Genomic DNA, 6,000 nt, shown 5'->3' on the forward strand with positions numbered 1-6,000 from the left:
GACCATTTGTATATCATCTCTGGAGAAATGTCTCTTCAAGTCTTTTGCCCATTTAATTGGTTTATCTTTTCATTGTTGAGTTGTTGGATTTCTTTATATATTCTGGATATTAAATCCTTATTGGATATGTGGCTTCCAAGTATTTTCTCTTATTTTGTAGATTATTCTTTTACTTTCATGATAAAGTCCTTTGATGCAAAAAAGTTTTTAATTTTGTGAATATCCCCTTTTTCTACTTTTTTCTTTTGTTGCTTGTGCTTTGGGTATAAAGTCTAAGATACCATTGCCTACCACAAGGCCCTAAAGATGCTTCCCTATGTTTTCTTCTAGGAGTTTTAAAGTTCTGCTTTTTATAGGTTTTTTCTTTTTTTTAATTTAATTGTCTTTTTTTATAAAGATACATAGATCACAAAAAATGTTAAATTAAAAAATATAAGAGGTTCCCACATACCCCATACCCCACCCCAGCCACTCCTCCCACATCAACAACCTCTTTCATCATTGTGGCACATTCATTGCATTTGGTGAATACATTTTGGAGTACTGCTGCACCACATGGATTATAGTTTATATTCTAGTTTATACCCTCCCCCAGTCCATTTAGTGGGTTATGGCAGGATATATAATGTCCAGCATCTGTCCCTGCAATATCATTTAGGACAACTCCAAGTCCTAAACTGCTTCCACTTCTCATCTCTTCTACCCTCTACCATGGCCGCTTTCTCCACATCAGTGCTACAGTTTCTTCCATTACTAGTCACAATAGTTCTATACTGGAATATCAGTAATTTCACCCTATTCCATATTTTATTCCTCCATCCTGTGGACCCTGGGTTGGTGATGTCCTCTACACCTCTATATCAAGAGGGGGCTTAGATCCCACATGGTTTATGGAGGTGATTCTCCTGCTTGGAGTTGTAGGCACTATCGGTTCTCTGGTGTGGTGGTTGACCATCTTCACCTTGCTGTTAGCTGAACTATGCAAGTCCAACAAACCAAAGAATAGGAGCTGCAACTCTGCTGAGGCTCAGGGCCCAGCTGGCACATGGCCAGCCCAGAGATTGAAGTCTCCTGGGTATATAACAACCCCAGTGCCAACCACAGGTTCAGTAAAAGTGGCAAAAGAGGCTTGTGTACAAAGTTCACATCTGAGTTCAACTCCATCACACTCAGGAACACAAACTCCAAAGTAGGGCCCACTGAAAAGGCACTGAGCTCCAGAGCCAACTGCCATGATTGTAGTACCATTTTGAGTTCATCTTTGTGTGTGATGTGTGGTAGGAGTCTACACTGTCATTCTTGTACATATGGATATTCATTTTTCACAACTGTTGAAGAGACTATTCTTCCCCTAATGTGTGGAATTGGCACATGTTTTAGTTTCCTAGGCAACTCAAGCAAATACCTTGAAATGGGCTGACTTAGTCTTAAATACATTAGCTTAGGGTTTTGAGGCGGGGGAAAAGAATAGTCTTCCCAACAAACAGTGTTGGGGGAAAATGGATATATACATGCAAAAGAATGAAGTAAAACCTTACCTCACATCGTATACAAAATCCATTCGAAAGGGATAAAGGACATAAACATAAATGCTAAAACTATAAACTAAAACTATAAAACTCTAAGAAGGTGTCATAGGGGAAAGCTTCATGATCTAGGACCCTATCATAGATTCTTAGATATGACACCAAAAGCACAAACAACAATAGGAAAAATGATCAATTCAACTTGCTCAAAATTTAAAACTTTTATACATGAAAGGACTTTTCAAGAAAGACAACCTACAGATGGGAGAAAATAGTTGCAAACCATACATCTAAAGAACTTTATAACACAACAACAAAAAGACAATCAACCCAATTTTAAAATGGACAAAGTAATTGAATAGACATTTTCCAGAGAAGATATATAAATCACTGATAACTGTATAAAAGACACTCAACATCACTAACCATTCGGGAAATACAAATCAAAACCACAATGACATACCACTTTATATCACAAGGATGGCTTTTTTTTTTTTTTTAATGGCAAATAACAGGTGGTGAGGATGTGCAAAAATTGGAATTCTAGTATGTTTTTTATTGGATTGTAACATGGTGCAGCCACTTATGGAAGGCAATATGGTTGCTCCTCAAAAAGTTAAATATATAATTAACATATGATCCAGCAATTCCACTTCTAGTTCTATCCTAAAGTACTGGAAACAGAGTTTCAAATAGATACTTGTATGCCAATTCACAATAGCCAAAAGTAAGAAGAACCCAAGTGCTCATCAATAAATGCATGGATAACAAAGTGTGATACACACACACAATTGAATAGTATTTGGCCATAAGCAAGAATGAAGTTCTGACACATGTGGCAACATAGAAGGACCTTTCAAATGTTGTGCTCAGGAAAATAGGCAAGACACAGAGGACAAATGTTATATGATGTTACTTATAAGAGATGTCTAAATTAACAAATCGACATGACAGAAAGTAGATTAGGGTTTACCGGAAGGAAAGAGTGAGAAGGGAAGTGGGAGTATATTTTGGGTGTTTATGGACTGTAGTTAAATAAAATTAATTTACAAATTCAAGACAAGAAGTGTTTCCAGTTCCATTATATTTTCAGAATATTCTTAAAATCAACAAAAATCTAAGTACTTTGTATGTTCCAAAGCTCTTTGGGTTATTTTTGCTTTGGTCTTTAGCATTTTGATCATGGTATCTCCAAATTTGGTTTTCTTACTTTATATCCTGTTTCAGGTTCCTGCTTAGACCTGTAAATTTATGTCTTTCATTAAATTTGGAAAGTGTGTAGTTATTAATTTTCAAATATTTTTCTGTTCCATTCATTCTCATTTTTCCTTCTGGAATTTCAGTTACCCTTTTGATGTTGTACTTATAAGTCCCTGAGGCTCTTAATACTTTATTTTGAGCCTTTTTTTTCTCTTCTTCACACTAATAATTTTTATTGTTCTATCTTCAGGTTGACTGACTTTCTCACTGTCATCTTCAAGCAGCTATTTTGCCCATCATATTTTTTTAAATTTCCAGATATTGCATTTTTAGTTCTAAAATTTTCATTTATATCACTGATCATAGTTTTAACAGTTGCTTTAAAGTCCTTGTATGATAATTCCAACATCTGGATCTGTTGGAAAAAAGGGGAAATGCTCACTAGAACATGGAGACTGATTACAGGCAGAAATTTTTTAGGGAAGCTCTCCCAATGGAGGGGGTCTGAAGAATAGACTTCAGCCACCACCCCCCACCGGCATGGTGGGGGCCTGGAGAAAGACTTCAGCCTGCTTCTGGAAAGGGGGGATTTGAATTTATATAGTACATTCGTAGGCAGGGAAATGATAGTTGATGGAAAGGGGTCAAGGGTTTGAGTATGGTACAGAGGCCAATAGGAAGCCCTAGAAGTGAAAATTTTCCCTTGTATGGCTAGAGGGTGGTGGATAAGGGAGTTTTGTTTTCTTAGAATGCTGGAGGAGCAGGTGGTGCTTTGATCTGGAGGGAGTGAAGGTCTTTATTTCACTTTACCCCCATATCCATGTGGTTTCTTTGTTCAACCTTTGGGGAAGTGTTGTGCTTTCAGGCATATAGGCTATGAGGGGAGTTGTTTGTCTTACTTCAATGCATGTTGGGGGAACTGAGTTACAGCTTGTTAATTATTACAAATTTAGTGAGGACCTCTAATGGGATCATTTTGGGTTGACCTCTGTCGATTATATTTTCACTTGGGAATAGACCCCATTTCCTTAATCTTCATATGTTGAATGATTATGGATTGTATCCTGGACATTATGAAGATTCTGGATTTGGTTGTTTTCCTCTGAAGAGTGTCAGTGTTTTTTTATTTTAGCACATAGTTAACTTGGTTACACTCAAGCAGCAAACTCTGCCTTACCTGTGGTGGATAGCAGCTTAGATCTCAATACACACCATTTTCTTTCAGCTTAGCACATGTATGATCCAAGATTCAGCCAGAGATTTGAACAAAGTTTATAGACAGAATATGGTGTTTGGCTTATCTGACTCTTTGCTTTCTTATATTCTGCTCTCACGCTCTAGCATCCCTGCCTTCCTCAGTAACTTCTGAACAGAAAGATGGCTAGTTTATCTGAACAGAAAGATGGCTGAATTTGTCTCAGCATGTTAGCTACTTTGCACAGTGCCAGCTTTGATTGTCCTTGGGACAAAGCCTCAAACAGGGGTAACTCACATTCTGTAGGTAACTGCCTTCATGTTTCAGTTTCCTTTAAAAAAAAAAATGCCTGTTTTTGTCAATTCTCTCAAAACTTCAAGTAGCTAAAATTTTATTTTTTCCAGAATTTTTAGTTTATTATGGAAAGGTCTCTTTGTTAGCAGCATTCTATTTATGCTATAGAAGGAACTACCAACTTTGGATATTTTGAATCAAGAGAAATAGAGTGTAGATGCTACTCATGAGAAGTTCACAATTTGCACATAAGTATGTCATATTTCACAAGTCCCAAAATAGCACAAAATATCCAGATATAGAAGTACATATTTTATCTTATAAAATAGCTAGGACCAGGATTCTATTCCTAGTTTTGCCATTAATTGCCTAAAGAGGTTTCTCTGGACTCACTATGGAAATGAAGGGATTAAATTATATGTTTAAACTTCCCTCAAGTTTGTGATTCCCAAGGAATTAGATACATTTGAACCATTTATGTATTTGAGATTATATATATGTGTGTGCGTGTTGTTGTTGTTTTTGTTTGTTTGCATAGTAATAATATATTTCATTGTCGTAATACTTCAACTTCAAAATTTAAACTAGGAGGCTTTAATTGTATTGCTTGATATAACTGATGGTTCTTGGAAAGAGTAAATGTTGATTTATATGAAATAATATTTAAAGTTCATATAGGAATTCTGTAGTTCATTCTTTCGTAAAGACCATTTTTGTTAAAACAATCACTTCCTAATTTAACTTTTGGGTAAATATATATCCCCACAAAAAGACATTCTAGTATACTTGCTCATTTTAGAAATAGTAGAAATAATCATACTATTCAGGGCATGAGTTGGGATATCAATAATCTATAAGCTTTATTGTATAGGATGTTTGGCTTTTACCAGATTTGATTGAATAAAGTTACCCATGTCATTTTAATTAATTACTGGTTATATATTTTTTTAAAAACTTAAATTTCCAAATATTGTCAAAGCCCAACATTTCCAGTCTTTCACTCAGCTAAAAAGAGGTTGCAAAGACATTTCTAATCATTTAAAAAACATTCTAAATTAAATTATATTTGTCATGTTTCATTACTGCTTAATGTGTCAATATTTGTTTAATCTCTCATTTACAGTTCTAAGCTGATGTTACAATTCTTGATGTGAATACAGTAGTCACTGATTTACTTCATTGTAAATGTAATTCCCTCTTTACACAAATTCAGTCCATATATAAATTTTTATTTATCTAGCACTGGAGACTTTTGCTTTCTTGTACCTTTCAACTACTCCAATCTGTTATCAAATTTGGCTTAATTTTTAAAAATGAGTAAGCAAAAAACCCTTTTTGTGTGACAGAGTTGTACAGGTTATGGTAGCTGTTGAAGGTGTCTTTTGCTTGTTTTTATAGATTTGTTATATCAAATATTGTTTGGGTTATATTCATTGTCTCAATACTACCTTTAATCAGCCCCTTATTTTTTTTCATAAAGTATTTTAGAAGTATGTGTGAAACTTGAAGACCTGTATATTGAACAATGAACTTAAAGAAAGGTTTTGGTTTTGTTTGTTTGTTTGCTTTTTAAATATTTCTTTTATTTATTTCTCTCCCCTTTTCCCCCGTTGTCTGCTCTTTGTGTCCATTTACTCTGTATTCTTTCTCTGTCCACTTGCATTCCTGTCATGTGGGACTGAGAAACCGTTGCTTTTTTTGTTGTTGTTGTTGCATCATCTTGCTGCATCAGTTCTCCGTGTGTGTGGTGCCACTCCTGGGCAGGCTGCATTCTTTTTTGCTCAG

Source organism: Dasypus novemcinctus, chromosome 17 (assembly GCF_030445035.2).
Source record: "Dasypus novemcinctus isolate mDasNov1 chromosome 17, mDasNov1.1.hap2, whole genome shotgun sequence".
NCBI lineage: Eukaryota > Metazoa > Chordata > Mammalia > Cingulata > Dasypodidae > Dasypus > Dasypus novemcinctus.